This window comes from Schistocerca cancellata, chromosome 3, assembly GCF_023864275.1.
Source record: "Schistocerca cancellata isolate TAMUIC-IGC-003103 chromosome 3, iqSchCanc2.1, whole genome shotgun sequence".
NCBI lineage: Eukaryota > Metazoa > Arthropoda > Insecta > Orthoptera > Acrididae > Schistocerca > Schistocerca cancellata.
In genome coordinates this window covers 378,123,296-378,142,036 of record NC_064628.1, presented here as the reverse complement: position 1 = coordinate 378,142,036, position 18,741 = coordinate 378,123,296, and the positions used below count along the sequence as shown (strand labels likewise).

Here is an 18,741-nt window from a genome sequence, read left to right as displayed (position 1 = left end):
TTACTTGGAGGGCTAGCAACAACGCTACTATCGTTTTCTACGAAATCATGAAACACAGTCGCTGATATTATTCCTCTAATGACATTAGGTTCACTGTGACATAAGGCTAAGAATATGAAAAACTGACGCCAACTATTAGGAAGGACGGTGATTAAAAGGCGGAAGAGGGAGAAAAATAACGCGGCGCTTCAGATAATAACTTCTTTCCTTTTAGAATGAGCCTGGTACAAAATTCTGTTAGCTCTGTTAGATCGAGCTCCGATGAAGATTACGAGTTCCTAATGGTGACTATATGTCCTTCCTTTCGATCAGGCAGTAGCATCTCTGGAAGGCAGCTGAAGTAATTTTACCATGTGGTGCTGAAGTCATTGCGCAGAAGTGCAACACCTTAGCGTCAGGATTTGCTGATACATTCACATGTTTACGTCTATTCTGGTACGACATGAAAAATAAAGTGTGATATCATAAAGACAGGTGTTGTCCATGTTTAATGTAGCATTAGTCCCATGTAGTTAGTGTTGTATTCTGCAACAGTTGGAGGAGGAGAGTAGTGTTTAACGTCCCGTCGACAACGAGGTCATTAGAGACGGAGCGCAAGCTCGGGTGAGGAAAGGATGGGGAAGGAAATCGGCCGTGCCCTTTCACAGGAACCATCCCGGCATTTGCCTGAAGCGATTTAGGGAAATCACGGAAAACCTAAATCAGGATGGCCGGAGACGGGATTGAACCGTCGTCCTCCCGAATGCGAGTCCAGTGTGCTAACCACTGCACCACCTCGCTCGGTTTCTGCAACAGTTTATTGAAAGTAACTTCTTCTGCAATACAATAGCTGGTTGTACAATAGATGTAGACGTCCGTCGATCTAGCCGGAGATGTGGTTCCTCTCGGTCGGCTGGTACTTCGATCGGCGGTGCAGTACAGCAGCTTTGGTGATATCTTGTCGTAGACTCTGCTATAGCGGTTGCCATTAGCAGCGGACGAAGACTGGTCTGCCTTCGACAGGCAGGGCCTATATAGTGGGCTGGAGCCAATAGAAACCCGGCGTAGGAATCCATGACCGGGTATGTCGCGGTGACCTCTGCAAGGAAAGGTTCTTATTAATCGACGGGAATCTTCAGCGTGTGGTGTCTTTGCCTGTTTGGCTGTTGGTTTGTCTCCCTCATAGCGTGGCTGTTCTGCGGTGCTGCCTGCCAGATAGGGGAACCCGATGGCAGACAGTACAGTTAGCACATGCAACTTGTAGTAAGAAACAACTGATGGCAGACCCTGATTCAGAGAGCTTAGCGTTCTCAAGTCTCTTCAGCGATTTTGAATACAGAAGAGGCACTAGTAACATCAGCATATAGATTTTGACTCTGAAATGCAAGGTACTGGAAAAACGTAGATTCATAGATTCCCGCCCTGAGTCACAACAATATATCAAAAGTTTCTGAACTCATTTCTTGTACTAGTGTCTTATATTTCTTCCGAAACTCTTTCTTCATGAAGCAGGCGAAGGCAAAAGGAAGAGTTGTACACAGTTCTAGATGAAACAGAACCGTTATTATAGAAAATAAATATGACGATCCTTAACGACCAAGCTACAAGTTGATAACCACACGTGGAATTCTGAAAAAAATAACCTGCTTGTACATAAATCGGAAATCACTGTATACTAAGCATCATGCATTACGGAGCAAAAAGAACATATTGTGGAGTCCTGGGACAAAATTGAAAGAATCTAACTCGTTATTAATAACACCCCCCACAACAACAGTGTTCTGTCTGCTAGAAAGTCTCCGGATAGCCAGAAGAGTTGATGCACCCTTTCTCGGCAATTAATTATGGTCCTGCGAGTATTTTTGTTGGCCTTTAAGTTGTCAGTCAACTGGTATCTCCTTCATAGCTTCCCACATTTTAATTCTACATCACCTTCCATAGCATGATGTAGAAAACAGCCTATCTAAATATAGCCTTTTGAATTTGAATTTCTATGAAGCTTACCTGTCAAAATTTACTTCCAACCTAACAGATCGTTTCAGCACATACTCCATATATAACATTGTTACTAGTTAGCACCGCCCCTCGTTTTGTGAATACCACTTAGATCGTGGAAATTCGTTAACGTATTTTATTCATTTTTGACGTTTCTTCAATTTTATTTATTTATTTTATGAACTACGAAACAGCAGAAAAGAAGAGCACAAAAATCTTTAAATTTCTGAGTGAGGTGTCACTACTACGTCTCTAGACAATTCGACCGTAAGGTACAGAAGATATACTCCTCCACTCAAAGAATTTACATTAGCGTGTTTATTTTTCTGGAAAACTAAGTTCCAATTGTACTGCCGTTTGCTGACGAAGTAACAATGTAAAGGTCAGAACCCTAAGCTTAACTGTTGCTTTTCAGATTACAATAAAGGGCTATAAGCAAACAAGTAATGAAAAAATACAGCTTTTCAATTTTACGTTAACTGTTGAACCAGTACACATTCATAAAATAAATTGCAATATTCTAGTATTAGTGGAGGTGCTGTGTTGTTTTCAGTCGCGTCGGAATAATCATCAGTTAGATTTGACAGCATTCCCTCTTCTTGTTTAGTATAATGAAGATACGCGTAAAACAAAACTGCTTATAAAAATAGGTTCTAGAGTGAAATTTTCTGGCTGATTAAAACTGTATACCTGACCGAGAGTCGAATTCTGGACCTTTGCATTTCGAGGATAAATGATCTACTGAATGAGCTACCCAAGCACGACTCAGGACCCCTCCTCACAGCTATACTTCCGCCAATAATTCGTCCCCTACCTTCCAAACTTCATAGAAGTTCTCTTGCAAAACTTACGGGACTATCACTTCTGGCAGAAAGCGTATTGCGGAGACATGGCTTAGCCACAGCCTGAGGGACGTTCCCAGAATGAAATTTTCAGTGTGTAGTGGAATCTACCATGAAGCTTCATATCAGCGCACACTCCACTGCAGAGTGAAAATTCTATTCTGGACATATAGAGTGTTGCAAATGTGTGTGGGATCCATACTATATAGAGCTTCACGAATTGTAACACGTTTTTATGACTCGTGAGAGAACGACACTGAAGTGCTGAAAAACCTGAAATGGGGACGCTTGAAGACAGACACCAGCTACCTCACAAAAACATATTCACAAAGTTTCAAGAAACAGTATTCAGTGAGGAGTCGAGGAATCTGCTAAAACCTGCTACATATAGCTCCTCAGGGACCGCAAGGACAAAGTTAGACCAGTTACAGCGCCACAGAGGGATTTAAAAAGTCATTCGTCATGCGCTTCGTGCATGAATGGACCGAGAAGAAATCCTCATACGGCGTATAGTGAAAATTTGCCTCTGCCATGCATTTCACAGTGCTTTGCAGGATAGAAAAAACAACTACAATATCTGTACAGTGGAAAGACATCGGGACCAGGTGAGATACCTGTAACATTCTGCAGAGGTGATGTAAAGGAGCTTGTTCCAGAAGAAATTTATCGTAGGTCGCTGGAGCAACGAGCGGTACCTACCGACTGGAAAAAAGCAACGGTCGTTCACGTTTTCAAGAAGGGTCGTAAGACAGATGCACATACCCTGATTATTCCTATATCGTTGACGTAAATCTGTTCTAGAAATGTGGAACATGTTTTATGCTCATCCGTTATAATCTTTTTGGAGAACCAAAATCTCATGTATAAAAATCAACATGGATTCCACAAACAGAAAACTTGCGAAACTCAGATCGCTATGTTGCTCCATGAGATCCGTAGCGCTGCAGACATCGGCGCTCAAGTTGGTGCCTTGTTCCTCGACTGCTGTCTAGTGAAAAAAATAAGAGCTTACCGAGCATCGGGCCATATTTGCAACTGGAGTCAAGACTTACTTGTAGTAGAACTCAACACACCGCCCTCAACGGAACAAAATCGACAGATGTAAGGGTGATTTCAGTGTTACCCCAAGGAAGTGTGCTACTGCTTGCAATGTATATAAATGATCTAGTAGACCGCTTCGGAAACTGTGTAAGGGTGTTCGCAGATGATGCAACGGCAGAAGACAGTTAACTATTTGTAGAATGGCCTACAGAGGATTGAAGAATGGTGCAGGCTCTATCAGATGGCCCAGAACGTAAATTGCGCATACATAGGAAAAGAAATCCACTACTGTACAATTACTCTGTTGCTCATAAATTGTTGAAAACATTATCTGTCGTAATATATCTAAGAGTAACTATCCAGAGTGACCTTAAGTGGAATGACCACATAAAGCAAATAGTAGGAAAAGCAGATGTCAGACATATTCATAGGAAAAATCTTAACTAAATGTAAGTCATTCGTTAAGAAGTGGCTTAAAGGTGCTTGACAGACCGCTTTTTGAGTTGTTGTTGTTGTGGTCTTCAGTCGTGAGACTGGTTTGATGCAGCTCTCCATGCTACTCTATCCTGTGCAAGCTTCTTCATCTCCCAGTACCTACTGCAACCTACATCCTTCTGAATCTGCTTAGTGTATTCATTTCTTGCTCTCCCTCTACGATTTTTACCCTCCATTCTGCCCTCCAATACTAAATTGGTGATCCGTTGATGCCTCAGAACATGTACTACCAACCGATCCCTTCTTCTAGTCAAGTTGTGCCACAAACTCCTCTTCTCCCCAATTCTATTCAACACCTCCTCATTAGTTATGTGATCTACCCATCAAATCTTCAGCATTCTTCTGTAGCACCACATTTCGAAAGCTTCTATTCTCTTCTTGTCCAAACTAATTATCGTCCATGTTTCACTTCCATACATGGCTACACTCCATACGAACACTTTCAGAAACGATCTCCTGACACTTAAATCTATACTCGATGTTAACAAATTTCCCTTCTTCAGAAACGCTTTCCTTGCCATTGCCAGTCTACATTTTACATCCACTCTACTTCGACCGTCATCAGTTATTTTGCTCCCCAAATATCAAACCTCCTTTACTATTTTAAGTGTTTCATTTTCTAATCTAATTCCCTCAGCATCACCCAACTTAATTCGACTACATTCCATTATCCTTGTTTTGCTTTTGTTGATGTTCATCTTATATCCTCCTTTCAAGACATCGTCCATTACGTTCAACTGCTCTTCCAAGTCCTTTGCTGTCTCTGACAGAATTACAATGTCATCGGCGAACCTCAAAGTTTTTATTTCTTCTCCATGGATTTTAATACCTAATCCGAATTTTTCTTTTGTTTCCTTTACTGCTTGCTCAATATACAGATTGAATAACATCGCGGAGAGGGTACAACCCTGTATCACTCCCTTCTCAACCACTGCTTCCCTTTCATGTTAAACACTAATCTCCTCCTCCTCCTCCCGATTGTGTTACTACATGAAAAATGTTCGGCAGGGGACTGAAATACTATTAAAAAGAGAAAAAAGATCTTCTTTGTGCGACTTAGTGTGATGACGCATACTCTTTACTATTGTGTAATGTTTTGTTTGCTCTACAATGCCGGCTACAGAGCGGATGGGTAGAAAAACGGATGCATCGATGTTTGTGCCATCTGGCCCGCCGTGTCAGCAGTTATCTGCTCTTAACAAGTTATCGCCGTCCTCTGATTCACGGGCACAGCGCACCAATTGCCACCAAACACCGCCTCAAGTGGCGTTTGGGCTTCGCGGAAACACGACAGCTGACAAACGCTGCGGACGCGCTCTCTCTCTGCTTTCACACACACACACACACACACACACACACAGAGAGAGAGAGAGAGAGAGAGAGAGAGAGAGAATAACGAGTTTTAACAAGCTTGGAACGAGCTATATACACCGTACGAGTAGTGCGATAAGATAGCTAGAAAAGTACTTTGCGATGCTTGCACGCTGCGGACAACAGTGTATCGTACAAGAGTCTGTGTTTGTCAGCCTAATGTGAGTTACGTAGTCCGTCAAAAGCCAAGCATCTGTAGCGACGAATGACACAGCGAAATCCACTCGAATTCAGACAAAAATCCGAAAACCGGAATCAAGTGACTGTTTTGGGCTTACGATTATACAGATGTAATTGTAATGGAACGGCTATTATCCTCATTTCAAACAGAAAACAGAAATTTTTTGAGTCTTTTGCCAAATATAGCGTTCGTCCATATTTCACGTATCGAAAACTTACGTTAACGTCAGGGCGAACTGTCCTCCTAATGAAATATCGACAGCTGTCCATAAGTTATATGCCACAATCGATTTTTTTTACACATCTAGTTCCGTAGCACCAAATTGAGGCGCAAATCTTTAGGGTCGTGGAACGTGTCACTACATGAAAATACAACAGACACGAAATAACACATAAAATAAAATATTTATGAATCCTAAAAAGACGACAAGCTATAAGTTTATATAAACGCAATCAACAATGTAAGACAGGAATCAGCTTAATTTTTCAAGGAACTCCTCGACAGAATAGAAGAAGTGACCCACGAGGAAACTCTTAAGTTTAATTTTGAAAGCGCATGGATTACTGCTAGGATTTTTGAATTCTTGTGGTAGCTTACTGAAAATGCATGCAGCAGTATAGTGCACACCTTTCTGCGCAAGAGTCAAGGAAGTCCGGTCGAAATGCAGATTGGATTTCTGCCTAGTTCAAAAATGGGTCTGAGCACTATAGGACTTAACACCTGAGGTCATCAGTCCCCTAGAGCTTAGAACTACTTAAACCTAACCAACCTAAGGACATCACACACATCCATGCCCGAGGCAGGATTCGAACCTGCGACCGTATCGGTCGCGCGGTTCCAGACTGAAGCGCCCAGAACCGCACGGCCACACCGGCCGGCGTTTTGCCCAGTATTAACGGAGTGAAAGCTGCTAATTCTTGCGAATAAGCTGATATTGTTAACAAGATATCACATTAAAAAAAATATCTATATTGAGAGGCCAGTGTCAGAATACCCAGACTAGTGCACAAGGGCCGACAAGAGGCTCACGAACTTAAAAAGTCGTTGCCCGAACCGCCCGTTTCTGAGCCGCAAATACCCTTTGAGAATGGGAAGAGTTGTGCCCTAAAATATACCACCACACATGATAAGAGAATGAAAATAAGCAGAATAGACTACTTTTCGTGTCGAACTACCTCTCCTACTTAAGGAACGAGAGTGGCAGGATGTTTACAGTTCTGATAACATAGATGTCAACTATAATGCTTTCCTTAACACATTTCTTATGCTCTTTGAAATTTTTTTCAGTTAGAACGTTTTAAACAGGGTACTAGCACTAAAACGTAGCATGGGTGACTGACTGGTGGGATAATAATATCATGGTAGGACAAAGCGGGAATTATATAAAAATGTTGGAAGTAGTCACAGTCGAACTACATTAGCCCATTACAAACAGTACTGGCAGGTGCTTAAAAATATTATTAAGAAGGCAAAGAGTATGTGGTACGCACATATAGTAGCTAATTCACAGGATAAAATTAAAACCATATGGTCAGTCTGAAGGAAGTGTCTGGTCAACAGCACAAGGTCGAAGATATAAAGTCAGTGTATCGAAAAAATGTTTCTTTTAGTGATAAGTCGGATATATGCACAGCATCTAACAATATCTTTCTGAACATAGCTGGTGAATTACACAAAAACTTACACTACTGGCCATTAAAATAGCTACACCAAGACGAAATGCAGATGATAAACGGTTATTCATTGGAGAAAATTTATTATACTAGAACTGACATGTGATTACATTTTCACGCAATTTGGGTGCGTAGATTCTGAGATATCAGTACCCAGAACAACCACCTCTGGCTGTAATAACGGCCTTGATACGCCTGGGCATTGAGTCAAACAGAGCTTGGATGGCGTGTACAGGTACAGTTGCCCATGCAGCTTCAACACGATACCACAGTTCATCAAGAGTAGTGACTGGCGTATTGTGACGAGCCAGTTGCTCGGCCACCATTCACCAGACGTTTTCAATTGGTGAGAGATTTGGAGAATGTGCTGGCCAGGGCAGCAGTCGAACATTTTCTGTATCCAGAAAGGCCCGTACAGGACCTGCAACATTCGGTCGTGCATTATCCTGCTGAAATGTAGGGTTTCGCAGGGATCGAATCAAGGGTAGAGCCACGGGTCGTAACATATCTGAAATGTAACGTCCATTGTTCAAAGTGCCGTCAATGCGAACAAGAGGTGACCGAGACGTGTAACCAATGGCACCCCATACCATCACGCCGGGTTATGCGCCTGTATGGCGATTACGAATACACGCTTCACCGCGATGTCGCCAAACACGGATACGACCATCACGATGCTGTAAATAGAACCTGGATTCATCCGAAAAAATGACGTTTTGCCATTCGTGCACCCAGGTTCGTCGTTGAGTACACCATCGCAGGCGCTCCTGTCTGTGATGCAGCGTCAAGGGTAACCGCAGCCATGATCTCCGAGCTGATAGTCCATGCTGCTGCAAACGTCGTCGAACTGTTCGTGCAGATGGTTGTTGTCTTGCAAACGTCACCATCGTTTGACTCAGGGATCGAGACGTGGCTGCACGATCCGTTACAGCCATGCGGATAAGATGCCTGTCATCTCGACTGCTAGTGATACGAGGCCGTTGTGATCCAGCACGGCGTTCCGTATTACCCTCCTGAACCCACCGATTCCATATTCTGCTAACAGTCATTAGATCTCGTCCGACGCGAGGAGCAATGTCGCGATACGGTAAACCGCAATCGCGATGGGCTACAATCCGACCTTTATCAAAGTCGTAAATGTGATGGTACGCATTTCTCCTCCTTACACGAGGCATCACAACAACGTTTCACCAGTAAACGCCGGTCAGCTGCTGTTTGTGTATGAGAAATCGGTTGGAAAGTTTCCTCATGTCAGCACGTTGTAGGTGTCGCCACCGACGCCAACCTTGCGTGAATGCTCTAAAAAGCTAATCATTTGCATATCACAGCATCTTCTTCCTGTGGGTTAAATTTCGCGTCTGTAGCACGTCATCTTCGTGGTGTAGCAATTTTAATGGTCAGTCGTGTAGATTCTACATGGAATCATATAACTTTCTCGGAAAATACGTTCCCTAGACTGTAACACTTTGATTCTGACAAGCGAAGACTGACTCAATAATTAAATTACAAGAGTAAGGGCTCTCATGGGTATGATGGGGTATCTAGCAGGGTATTAAAGTACTGTGCTGCACATGGTAGTCCTGTACTTAGCCATATCCGTAATTTTTCCTTTAGGAATGGTCAGTTTAGTGAAAGATTAAAGTAGTCAGTATTAAAGCCACTTAATAAAAAGGAAGAAAGGGATAATGTAGAAAATTTTAGACCTATTTCCATGCCAAAAGTGTTTGCTAAAGTTATTGAAAAGGCCGTGTATGTAAGGATAATTGATCATTTCATTTCACATAACTTGCTGACAAATGTACAGTTTGGTTTTAGAAGTGGTTTAATAACTGGAAATGCTATATTTTCTTTTCTCTGTGAGATACTGGATACATTAAACAAAAGGCTTCGAATGCTAGGCACCCTTTTTTTATTTAATTAAGGCATTTGACTGTGTTGATTACGTAATATTGCTCCAGAAGATGGACTATTACGGAATATGGGGAGTAGCTCACAACTGTTCACCTCTTACTTTAAGAACAGACAGCAAAAGGTTATTCTTCACAGTACTGAGAATGGTTGTGATGTGGGATCCGAGCGTGGGACCGTTAGATGGGGGTGGGGGGGTTGCCCAGGCATCAGTGCTGGGGACACTCCTGTTCGTTATTTATATAATTTATATGCCTACTAGTGTTACAATTGACTCTAAAATATTTCTGTTTGCTGATGACTCTAGTTTGGTAGTAAAGGATGTTGTATGCAACATTGGCATTGTTTCTAACAGCCTGCCGGGATGGCCGAGCGGTTCTAGGTGCTACAGTCTGGAACCGTGCGACCGCTACGGTCGCAGGTTCGAATCCTGCCTCGGGCATGTATGTGTGTGATGTCCTTAGGTTAGTTAGGTTTAAGTAGTTCTAAGTTCTAGGGGACTGATGACCTCATAGTGCTCAGAGCCATTTGAATCTTTTTTTTTTTTGTTTCTAATAGTGCATTCATGACTAAGGTCATGGCTCGTAGAAAATAAGCTAACGCTTATGGTAAGACTCAGGTATTGCAGTTTCAAACACACAATTCAACAAAACCTGACGTTTTACTTACACAAAAGGGGCATATGATTAGTGAAACTGAACAATTCAAGTTTCTAGGTGTTCAGATAGATAGAAAATCGTCGTGCAAAGCCCACGTTCAGTATCTTGTTCAAAGACATAATGCTGCCATTTTTACTATTATAACAGTAAAAAAAGTTAAGTTGAGACGTATATTAAAGTCTTATTTCCTCAAATATTTGGTTATTATTCGTAATTAGCTGTTATAGCGACCTTGTACAGCTATGAATGCCACCGTTTTCTGTGCATCACATTGCAAAACATCGCAATCACACAGAAAGTAGGCCCACCAAAATAATTACACTACACATTCAAACACTGAATCTCACTGTAGTGCTTATCTACATCTACAGCTACCTATATACTCGGCAGGTGGTTCATCGAACCACCCACACAGTAATTCTCTATTATTCCACTGTCGAACAGCGCGCCGAAAAAACGAACACTTATATCTTTCCAAGCGAGCTGTGATTTCCCTCATTTTAATATGAAGATCGTTTCTCCCTAAGTAGGTCGTCATCAATAAAATATTTTAGCATTCGGAGGAGAATTTCAGTGATTGCTTGAGAAGATACCACCGCAGTGAGAAACTCCTTTGTTTTAATGATGTCCACCCCAAATCCTATATCATGTTCGTGACTCTCTCTACCCTATTTCTCGATTATACAAAACGTGATGCTCTTCTTTGAACTTTCTCGATGCACTCCGTTAATCCTATCTGGTAAAAGAGCCGCGCTGCGCATCTGTATTCTGAAAGAGGACGGACAAGGCAGTCTCTGTTGTAAATCTGTTACATTGTGTCCAGCCAATAAAACACAGTATTTGATTCGCCTTCCCCACAACATTTTCTGTGTGTTCCTTCTAATTTAAGTTGTTTGTAATTGTAATTCCTAGGCATTCAGATGAATTTACGGACTTTTAATTTGATTGATTTATCACGTAATCGTAGTTTTACGGATTACTTTTAGCTCCCATGTCGATGACCCACACTTCTCATTATTTAGGGTCAATTACCAATTTTCGCACCATACATATTTCTTTTATAAATCGTTTTGCAATTTGTTTTGATCTTTTGATGACTTTATTAGACGATAAACGACAGCAGCATCTGTAAACAACCTAAGACGGCTGCTCAGATTGTCTCCCAAATCGTGTAGGTATATAGATATGGAACAGCAGAGGGCCTATAGCACTTGAGAACTTCTGTTTTACTCGATGACTTTCCATCAACTACTACGAATTGTAGTCCCTCTGACAGGAAATCATGAATACAGTCGCATAATTGAGACGATATTCCATAAGCACGCAATTTCACTACAAGCCGATTGTGTGGTACAGTGTCAAAAGCCTTCCGGAAATACAGAAATACAGAATCAATTTGAAATCCCTTGTCAATAACACTCAGCGCTTCATGCCAATAAAGAGCTACTTTTGTTTCACCAGAACGATGTTTTCTAAATCCGTGTTGATGTGTGTCAATAGACCGTTTTCTTCGAGGTAATTCATAATGTTTGAACACAATATATGTTCCAAAATCTTGCTGCATATCGACGTTAATGATATGGACCTGTAATTTAATGGATTACTCCTACTACCTTCCTTGAATATTGGTGTGTCCTACGCAACTTTCCAGTCTTTGGGTACCTATCTTTCATCGAGCGATGGTTGTATATTATTGTCAAGTATAGAGCTATTGTATCAGCGTACTCTGAAAGTAACCTAATTGGTATACAGTCTGCATCGGAAGACTTGCTTTTGTTAAGTAATTTAAGTTGCTTCACTACTCCGAGGATATCTACTTTTAAGTTATTTATGTTTACAGCCGTTCTTGATTCGAATTGTGGAATATTTACTTCCTCCTGTGGAACGCTGTGTTTAGCAGCTCTGCTTTAGCAACAATGCCGTCGATAGTATTTCCATTGCTATCGTGCAGAGCAGGCATTGATTCTGTCTTGCCGCCGACATACTTCACATGGATTTTCTGCCAGGTTTCGAGACAAAGTTTCATTGTGGAAACTATAATAAGCGTCCGCGCTAAATTTAGAGCTTCTGTAAAAGATCACCGATGTTGGAGATTTTGCTTTCGTTTGAATTTGGCATCCTTTTTTCGTTGTTTCTGCAACAGTGTTCTGACACGTTTTGTGTACCAAGCAGGATCAGCTCCGTCGTTTGTTAATTTATCTGGTATAAATCTGTCAATTGCACTCGATACTATTTCTTTGAATTCAAGCCACATCTGGTCTACAGTTACATTGTTAATTCGCAAGGAGTGGAAATTGTCTCTCAGGAAGGCGTCAAACGAATTTTTATCTTATTTTTTAACAGATATATTTTTCATTTATTTTTGGAGGCGTTGAGAGTTACAAATTCAGCCTCGCTACGACAACCGTGTGTTCACTAATCCGTTTATCCGTTTTGATGCTCGTTATTAGCTCACGATTATTTGTTGTCGAGAGGTCAAGAGTGTTTTCACATCCGTTTACCATTCGAGTGGGCTAATGAACTAACTGCTCGAAATAATTTTCAGAGAATGTGTTTAGCACAGTTTCGGATAACATTTTATGTGTACCTCAGGGTCTAAAGAGGTATTTTCGCCAACATGTAGCGGATAAATTGAAGTCGCCACCAACTATAATTATATGAGTTGGGTATGTGTTTCAAATTAAACTCATGTTTTCTCTTAACCTTTCAGCAAGTATATCATCGGCGTTAGGAGGTCGGTAGAATGATTCAGTTAATATTTTACTCCGGTTGCCAAGAATGACCTCTACACATGCTAATTCACAGGAACTATCTGCTTCAGTTCGGTGCAAGATAAACTAACAGCAACAATGATACCACCGCCAGGTCTATCCTTTCTGAACACCATATTTGAGAACACGTGAAAAATATCAATCACTTAGCACACGTACTTGCAACGCCAGTACAGAACGCCGTATTTCATACCTTGAAGAAAGATTTCATGACGTAACACACGTCAGTCACGTTCAACGACGGTAACAAACACTTTCACACATTCCTGTCACTAGGAACACACTTCAGTTACATTTCGCAGTCACACAAACGGGAGGTTACAGTAATTAGAGAAAACAACGGCAAATAGGATGTCAAATGAAGTGGGTCAATTCGGTTCACAGTTTCCCCGCTGATGCGATCATAGACTCTTTACTGCCATATGGCACAGTTACCAGCCATGTGGAGGAAAATGGAAAACTTTTCAGACATTTCTCGTACACTATGAGTGCGTCAAGCTACTAAAACACATATCTTCATATGTGTCCATCGCTGGACGTCGCTCAATAGTCGTTTAGGATGGGTAATCAAACACCTGCTCTGGTTGTGGACAAGAAGAACATCTAGCACAGTATAAATGCATACAGATTGTGTAAAAGTGTGCGAAGTGGTGTACCAACTGGCAATCAAAATGGAAGCAGACAGATGGACACTAACAGAAAAAAGCCACCGATACTGTCACAGCAAGTGCAAAACTAAAATTTGGCATCCACATCGACAGATAAACAATACCCATGGCAATACATTACATCATGTTCCATCTTCTTGTCCAGCATTATGCTAGAAATAGCTATGTAACTTCCAGAAAACCATCCGAAGATGATACTGAAAAGGGTTCGAAAACCGGGTTTGGAATAAGAAATAACTATTCAAAAAAGTGACTGGTTGCAGTTTTATGTATTCACATACAAGATATATTATCTCGGAGACGTCTCATGCAGGTACCTCCTGCAGAACAGACACTGAGGCCGCAGATGACGTCCCTCCATCTCACATATGTGGAGGCGTTGAGGAACGATGTGGGTGCCGACCATGACCGGTCTTCATCTCCGGTGACCGTAAGTTCTGCCTCCAATCCTACACTGCAGGAGTCACATTTGATCCAACAGCACCTCCGTCCGATCACTCCATAAGTACATTGGGTCAGGAACAAACAACGGAACAGTCGCCCCTTTCTCTCTGTGTGGAAGCCGGGGCTCAAGAGGATGCGGAGGCGCGCCATCCCTGAAACGGCGTCGGAAGAGGTGGCTGTCCACAGATGAAGGGCTGCATGAGGGACATGTGGAGCTGGAGGACAGGGGCGATCCCAACATGCCACTGCCAGCTGGATTAGAAGCAGCCACTCCAGTCACGCGACTGCCACTGGCCGACCTGGAGCACAAAACACATGGCGATGAGATTGAGGCTAATACGCAGCAGGATTGTGGGGACTGGCACACCCCAACCGACGGAATCTTTCCCACAATACTCGTTGGGAGACTGGGCCGATGATATGGAACTGAATGATGTGATGCAGGAGACAGGTGATCAACCGACATCCCTCGCCGATGCTGCGTCAAATGGACCCCGCACACATGATGACCTTTAACTTGCGTGTTGGCAGCCCCAGTGACGAGACGACTATCAGTCCATGGTCTCGGTGATGCTGTGACCGTTCCCAGTCCACCTAATTAACTGCGATCTCACAAGTATACCGCACCAACGGGTGCGACCTGACAGAAGACTGGGCATTCACGGCTATGACACAGTTTACCAACTGGCGAAGGTAGTGATGGCACGGCCATATTGTCAAGGGAAGAGACTGAGGCGTCAGACGTGACTTACCTTCCGTCGGCACGTGATGTCGTGCTGACGGTCGCTGCAGTCTGTTTGGTGAACGTTTATATCATCAGGCTAGAGGAAGCGCTGAGGAAGGACTGTCGTCTACTTGGTGGAAGTGAGATCATTGTTTAAAGGTAATGTGGAGCATTACATAGTGGGCGGAGACTTCAACTGCGTTCTGCTGCCCAAGGACAAATCCCTGCGCTTCATACCCTGCCAAGCGTTGCGCGCACTGGTATGGGACTTCACGCTGTGTAACACCTGGATCCTGCAACACGGCGACAATCACAGGTAATCATATCTTACCAAACACTCACCCAGTCACTTAGATAGGGCGTACATATCACGAGGACTTCGCACGGCGACAGTTGGTGCTAAGATATGCCCAACAACTTTTACTGACCACCAAGTTTGTATCTCCGTCGTTGCCTTACCTCGCCAACATACAAGACGTAATAGAGGACCATGCAAACTGAACCTTTCCCACTTCTGCGATGAGACCTGCTGTCGTAGGATTGAGGATACTTGTGGCCGATGCCAAAAGCGCTAATGGGGTTACAGTTCCACACTGATGTGTTGGATTAGTTGTGTCAAACCTGCCATATTCAGGGCATTTATCAGCTATGGCAGAGATAAGTCCGGCTCACAATGAACGACTTCATAATTTTATTACACGGCATTAAGGGAACTGGTAATGCAACCGCCGTCACCAGACTACCAACGGGCCATCCAGCGCACCAAAGCCCAATTGCTCCAGTTCGCTGCGGTGCGATTGAAAGGCGTCAGAGTCCGTGAAAAAATGCAAGATGGTCTTCATGGCGAACGAGTATATCTGTATCGTTTTTCACAAGAAAGAGATCAGCGCAAACGCACGCTCATTACGGCAGTCGAAACGGCGGAGGAAAGGTAAGCCGTAACATAAACAGATATTGCCTAAGAGTTAACCCAACACTATCGCAGCTTCTATGCTGAGGGCCCAAGAAGGAATGTGGGATTGGTAGACGTGCTGCACGATATTCAAGCAACAGAGGTTTTGCAGGACGATGACATGCTTCTAGCAGGCGTTACCCAGGATAACAGGATGTAGCCTTAAAGAGTGGTGGGTTGAATAATAATCACGTGGTTCTGATGGACTCCTTCTTCAGTTTTATCGCTCCTTCTCCAGTCTTATGGGCGAAACATGGATCTGAATGTATAAAGAATTTACGACGCGCATCTTCCTAGTCCGCACCAAAATTAGGGAAGGCCTCATGATCCCTGCGACTAAATCTGGTAGTGGACGGTGCCCGCAGACTATCAACCGTTGACTTTGTTTGACTACCAGCTTTTTACGCGCATCCTCCGTGTCCGTCTGCATTCCGCAGTCAACGACGCAATACACGCCGATCAAACATGCCTTGGTGGAAAGGCGTTGGGGTGGTACATTTTTGGAAATTCGTGGTAAGGTCTTATGGGACCAAACTGCTGAGGTCATCGGTCCCTAAGCTTACGCACTACTTAATCTAACTTAAACTAACATACGCTACGGACAACACACACACCCATGCCTGAGGGAGGACTTGAACCTCCGACGAGGGGAGATGGGGTCGTATACGGACGTAATGTCACTGATGTTGCCTTACAACCTCCGGGACGCCTTTGTTGCAGTGAATTTCTACCACACATTCGATCGCGTCGATCATAGTTTTATGCATTTGGTTAAGAAACGCATGGACCTCCACCATGTGATTGTTGATGTAGTCCTTCACTTGATTCACAGAGTACATTCCTATCTACATTTCTATCAAGCTTTCTGTAAGGCAAGTATGCCTCTTGTCCGCCGTTCTATTTGCAGTAGCCCACAGCGCTGCTTCACCGATGCTTGGAAGGGATTTGTATACAGCCCGCGAGGTTACAATCTTTTGACTATGCTGACGGTGTCGCATTCCTTGCCAGGTCAGGGCATGACATAAATATGGCGTTACGATGGCTTCAACAGTACAGTACTATGGTGGGAAGTGTCATATGCAGAAAAGGAAGTATACGGATGTGGGCAGGGGGCCGGCCGCTGTGGCCGAGCGGCTCTAGGCGCTTCAGTCTGGAACCGCGCGACTGCTACGGTCGCAGGTTCGAGTCCTGCCTCGGGCATGGGTGTGTATGATGTCCTTAGGTTAGTTAGGTTGAAGTAGTTTAAGTTCTAGGGGACTGATGACCTCGGATATTAAGTCCCACGGTGCTAAGAGCCACTTGAATCTTTGTTTTTGTGGACAGGGGGCTCGTCCCAGGAACCATAGCGCCCATTGCTAAAGTACCCGCACGTAAATGTTTAGCGGTACGCTTTCATGGCCACATTCAACGTACTGCAACAGTCACTTATCGTCGGCTGTTACAACAAATGCGCGCATTGGTGCGATTCAACATGCTACACATGATGGACATGTTCCATTGGGCATAGTACATTAATGTCTACTTAGCTCCACAAGTAAACCATTTCTCCCAATTGCTACTGATACCCATTATGATTGCTACGAGGCTACAAGCTGCATTTGAACATTTTGTGTGTGCTGAACTTGTTTCTAAAATTCGCCACGATACCTCGACATTATCCTTACATGAAGGTGGCGAAGGTCTGATAAGTGCCAACGATCGTCCAAGTAGTCTTCTTTTATGATGAGGAGCACTGTCCGCTGTGCACACAGCTTGAAAGCGACGTCAAATCACAGACCATCGTCACCTATCTCTTCTCGCACCTGGAACGCTCCAGTTAGCTGAAGGGTTGGTCCATGGACAACGAACCCAGATACTTGGTAAAACAGAGCCAGTATTTCGCCCAGCATTTTAAGTCCATGTGTTTGTCCAGCAGAAAGGATCAGTAATCTGACACCTCTTTGTTACTGTCGTGGAAGAAGTAGCACAACGGCATTCCTTTAATTCAATTGACTGCACTTTTCCTGACGGCTCGGAGATAGACGGCATCTGTGTGGAATAGCGGTTGAGAATCAACTGACGTGGGCGCCAGTTACATGAGTAGGGCTAACATTCGTTGTATGCGTAGCCAGTACTTAGCCGCCATAGACATGTCAACCGACGTGCTTCAGAATCAGTTACTGCGCAAAGTGGACCTAAAAGCACGTCGACCAGATGAATGGAGTGCAATCATTGGCGGTTAGCAAATGTGTCATTCACTGTCACGCACTACGAAGCCGCACTTCCGTGGGGAGAAAGGATAGATGGCTCGTACATCATACTCTCTTCCATCGTGCGACAGGGTAGCGTCGGTCATCCAGCAAATAACCATCGTCCAAGCGGAATCTCTTAATGTGATTGAATGGCGGCAAAATATGACCAACAGGGACTGGAGGGTGCCATGATTGTGGGAAAAAGGAACACTTAAATCTTTCCGTTCTAGCTCTGATTTCTCTTATTTTGTTATGATGATCATTTCTCCCTACGTAGGTGGGTGTCAACAAAATATTTTCGCATTCGGAAGAGAAAGTTGGTGATTGAAATTTCGTAAATAGATCTCGCGTATCATATCAGTGACACTCTCACCCCTATTGCCCGATAACACGAAACGGGCTGCCCTTCTTTGCACTTTTTCGATGTCCTCCGTCAATCCTACCTGGTAAGGATCCCACACCGCGCAGCAATATTCCAGCAGAGGACGGACAAGTGTAATGTAGGCTGTCTCTTTAGTGGGTTTGTCGCATCTTCTAAGTGTTCTGCCAACAAAGTGCAGTTTTGTTTCGCCTTCCCCACAATATTATCCTTGTGGTCTTTCCAATTTAAGTTGCTCGTAATTGTAACTCCTAGGTATTTAGTCGAATTGACAGCCCTTAGATTTGTGCGATTTATCGTATACCCAAAATTTGTCGGATTTCTTTTAGTACCCATGTGGACGACCTCGCGTTTTTCTTTGTTTAGTGCCAATTGCCACTTTTCGCACCATACAGAAATTCTCTCTAGATCATTTTGTAACTGGAATT

General features: G+C 43.4%; 1 non-coding gene across 1 annotated transcript; it reads right to left on the bottom strand.

The window, feature by feature from the left end:
• Positions 1–707: 707 nt before the first annotated feature.
• On the bottom strand, positions 708–780 carry Trnaa-cgc (transfer RNA alanine (anticodon CGC)). The gene has a single exon. It is a non-coding gene; the product is annotated as a tRNA-Ala (tRNA).
• Between the last annotated feature and the right edge of the window lie 17,961 nt (positions 781–18,741).